Raw genomic sequence first — 4,752 nt, forward strand, 5'->3', positions numbered from 1 at the left:
AATAATTTCAGCAGGCTCTGGGGCATAGGGGCTATGTCGAGTTGTCTGTCTCCTGATCTTTGGTGATTGGGGCAGGTTGATAGTGTCCTGGAATGTGAGATCCTAATAGATAGGGGGCTGAGGGTACCAGCTCTGTATTGGTTGGTTTGCACATGACAGGAATGTTCACATGCGAGTTGTTTGCTACCCTTAGGAATTAGTTAACCCTGACAGGGATAGTTCTTTCAGGGCAAGTAAGGCCCTACGAAGTCAAAGTATTAAAACATTCAAGGAATGGGCCCTTCTGCCATCATTTTAAATTCAATTCCATAAAATGCACCATCATCGCTGCTGCCTGGACTCAGGCTGAGCACCAGCATCCCCACCATGCAGCATGTAAATAAGTATGATGGCATAGAAGAATTTTCAGAGAGCTACAAGATCAACATCAGTAAGCATCAGCAGGATGATAGTAAAATGTTTATTGGAGCCTTGGGTTGGTATATAAGCAAGAAAGACCTGACTGAATACTTATCTCACTTGGTAAGCTGTAGACTGCATAATCAAAACAGATCCAATTACTAGAAGATCAAGAGGACCTGGATTTGTGCTTTTCAGAGATGCTGCTAGTGTTAATAAGACTTTGGAAGTGAAAGAACACTAACTAGATGGCAAATTGATAGACCTCCCAAAAGTCAATGCTTTAAGAGGCAAGGAATCTCCTAAAAAGATTTTTGTGGGTAGGTTGAGACCAGATACTTCTGAAGAACAAATTAAAGAATACTTTGGAGATTTTGGAGGGGTTGAAATATTGAACTCCCCATGGATACAAAAATAAATGAAAAAATGAGGATTTGTTTTTATCACATATACAGATGAAGAGCCAGTAAAGAAATTGTTAGAAAGCACATATCATCAAATTGGTTCTGTGAAGAGTAAATTAAAAAAACACAACCCAAAGAGATGTACAAGCAGCAATAGCAACAGGAGGAAGGGGAGCTGCAGCTGGTGGACCAGGTGGTACTAGGATCATGGTGGACATTAGGACCAAACCCAAAACCAAATATTATGATGAAAGATATGGAAGTTACAAGAGTGCCTATGATATTATGCTTTATAGAAAAATACAATTGATCATTCAGGTGATAATCAGAATGTATGAGAAATATATATTTGGTCTTCATCCACAGTTCCTGTCTTACAGCTCCCTAAACCCTTGGAGTTCATTGAGTGATAAGAGCACTGAGATAACGTTTGGTCTCTTGTCCTCAGTTTCTGAAAATGCTTCAGGGAAAGCCAAAACAATCTTGAGGAAGGAAAACAGAGCTAGAGGAATCAGGTTCCCTGACTTCAGACTATACTACAAAGCTATAGTCATCAAAACAGTGTGGTGCTGGCACAAAAATAGAAATATGGATCAATGAAATAAGATCAAGAGCCCAGAAATAAACCCACGCACCCATGGTCAATTAATCTATGATGAAAGAGGCATGACTATACAATTTTGAAAAGACAGTCTCTTCAACAAATGATGGTGGGAAAACTGGACAGCAACATGGAAAAAAATCAAATTAGATCATTCTTTAATACCATACAAAAAATAAGCTCAAAATGGATTAAAGACTTAAAGATGAGACTGAACACTATAGGAAAACATAGGCAGAGCAGTCCTAACATAGATGGCAGCAGTATCTTTTTTGATCTATTTTCTAGAATAATGGAAATAGAAAACAAAAATAAACAAGTGGGACTTAATTAAGCCTAAAAGCTTTGGCACAGCAAAGAAAACATTAAACAAAACAAAAGACAACCTACAGACTTGGAGTGACTGATGAGGGATTAGTCTCCAAAATCTACTAACAGCTCATGAAGCTTAATATCATCAAAACAAACAATCCAATCAAAAAAATGGGCAGAAGGCCAAAATAGGCATTTCTCCAAAGAATACATACAGACGGTCAAGAGACACATGAAAAGGTGTTCAACAATGCTAGTTATTAGAGAAATGCAAATCAAAACTGCAATGAGATATCAACTCACACCAGTAAAATGGCTATCATCAAAAAATTCACAAACATTAAGTGCTGAAGAGGGTGTTGAGAGAAGAGAACCCTCCTGCACTGTTGGTGGGAATGTAAATTGGTATAGCTACTATGGAGAATAGTATGGAGGTTCCTTAAAAAAGCTAAAACTAGAGTTACCACATGACTCTGCAATCCCACTGCTGGGTATACATCTGGAGGAAAACATGGTCTGGAAGGATACATGCACCCCAGTGTTCACTGCAATATGTTTACAGTAGCCAAGGCATGGAAGAAACCCAAATGCCCATTGATAAAGGAATGGATAAGGAAGATGTGGTGCATGTATACAGTGGAATATTACCCAGCCATTAAAAAGAATGAAGTAATGCCATTTGCAACAACATGAATGTACCTAGAGATTGTGATATTGAGTGACAGAGAAGTAAGTCAGACAGAAGTAAGTCAGACAGAGAAAGAAAAGTATTATATCCCATATCCCTTATATGTAGAATCTAAAAAGAAATGATATAATACACTCATACACAAAAATAGAAATAGACTCACAGACTTAAAGAACAAATTTGTGGTTACCAAGGGGAAGGGTGGAAGGAACGGATAGTTAGAGAGGTTTGGAGATCAATATGTATAACCAACCTGACTGCTATTAACAAAGTACAACATGTTGAAGCTGAGGATGGAGACTGACTTCATTTTACTTCATTTTAATGTAAACAGGGTCATGGAAATGAGATACTGAGATTAAGAAATGACAACTGAGTCTCTTTAATGTAGAAACTATATATATATATTTCTTTTTTGATTGCACTGTGTGGCTTGTGGGATCTTAGTTCCCTGACCAGGGATTGAACCCAGGCCCTCAGCTGTGAAAGCTCATTTTTGATTGCACTGTGTGGCTTGTGGGATCTTAGTTCCCTGACCAGGGATTGAACCCAGGCCCTCAGCTGTGAAAGCTCAGAGTCCTAACCATTGGACAGGTAGGGAATTCCCTAGAAACTATATTTTATTCATCTTTTTTTGTTATTTAGTTGCTAGGTCGTCCTACTCTTTTGTGACCCCATGGATCGTAGCCCACCAGGCTCCTCTGTCCGTAGGATTTCCCAGGCAAGAATATTGGAGTGGGTTGCCATTTCTTTCTCTAAGGGATCTTCCCAATCCAAGGATCAAACCTGCATCTTCTGTGTCTCCTACACTGGCAGGTGGATTCTTCACCACTGAGCCACCATGAAAGCTCTTATTCATCTTATATCCTGGCATCTATTAGGACACCTGGTTCATAGAATATATACAGTAAATGCTCTTGTATAGAGCATGGTCTCGAGGGAGAGATGTAAACTCCTGGGTTAGGAAAAACATCTAAACAGGCCAGTTTGCTTGCAAAAACTCAGTCTAGACAGGAGATGATGCAGCAAAGAAGAGTTAGGCTTCCCTGTATAAGACAACGTTGGGAAGTTAGTGATTGATGTCGGAAGTTAGCAAGAGGCCGTTATAGCTCTGGGAGCCAGAGGCAGGGTCACTCTTCTGAGGGGGAAATTCAGCAGTAGGAAGTTCCTTTTTTCAGGGATGCTGAGGAACATGAGAACAGAGATGTCTAATATCCCATTTTTATTTATTTTTGGGGCTGGCAGTAACTCCTCTCTATTATCCAAAAACCTTCAGTAACAATCTCAACAACTGCCTTGGATTGGTGATGTTTTGCAGATAAAAGGGGAGGCTTCATACTTGGTCCTACATACAGTGTAAGGATGAGAACTGTGTGGGAGGAGAGACGTGAGAGAATTCAGCAAGAACAGGAAGTCAGAGCCAGACATAGCCATGAGGTGCCCCTGGGAATCCCTCGAAATCTCAGAGAGGGCAAGGGGTTTTTCCAGAGTATGTAGAGCAGGAAATTGAGTCAGTGGATTTTTTTCTGTTTTTTGTCCAATGAAAGTTGGAAGATTTGGACTTGGGGACATTCTGACTAAAATGTGTTACATATTCATTTATTAAAGCATACATTTAATAGTTTTTATTGAACAGCTACTACACGGCACACACAGAGGATAGGATAGTGAGTAAAAACAGATGTGGTCTCAGGTACCTTAGAGTGTTCTTCAACTCATGACTGTATAGAGATGTCAAAGGGATCTATCCAATGAGACTGTCTGAAATATCACCTTTGAGAGAGGACCATGGTTTGAGATTATTTATAGACAATGAGTCATTAAGGATGTGTTTGTAAACTGACCTAAGCCAAATTGGCTGTTCACAGTTGTCAAGTTCTTTTTGGTAGATGTAAGTGATCTTGATGATTTGAGATAGTGAAGGCTATGGGTTTCCTTTTCCACAGCCTCCCCTGCTGAACTGATATATTACAAGAAAAGCAAATTTCAAACTGATATCTGCCATACTATTTATTATGAAAGAGGTGCAAACCAAATATACAACTTGTTCTTTGAAGTTCAGTGAAGTAACAGCACTCTGCATTTAGGAACTTCAGGTTCACTAGAGCCAGATGTGACAATATTCTATTGCAGGACTAAGCACTCCTTTTAACTGGATCAGGATCAGACTCCTCCTTTAAATGGCAGAATGCAAGAGTCTCAGGCTGAAGGCCTACTCCCAATCATTAGGCCTGTAGGTTGTATACAGGCCTGTACAGCATTTCTAGCCCTTCCTCTACGAGGAACATCACTCATTACCATTTCTTTTTTTTTTCTTTTTCCCAAACTTTAAACTTTTTATTTTGTAT

General features: G+C 39.4%; 1 pseudogene; it reads left to right on the plus strand.

The window, feature by feature from the left end:
* The first annotated feature begins 366 nt into the window (after positions 1-366).
* LOC145507778 (heterogeneous nuclear ribonucleoprotein D-like pseudogene) lies at positions 367-1,290 on the plus strand (annotated as a pseudogene).
* The last annotated feature ends 3,462 nt before the right edge of the window (positions 1,291-4,752 follow it).

This window comes from Giraffa tippelskirchi, chromosome 5 (genome assembly GCF_054371585.1).
Source record: "Giraffa tippelskirchi isolate mGirTip1 chromosome 5, T2T-mGirTip1v1.2.pri, whole genome shotgun sequence".
NCBI lineage: Eukaryota > Metazoa > Chordata > Mammalia > Artiodactyla > Giraffidae > Giraffa > Giraffa tippelskirchi.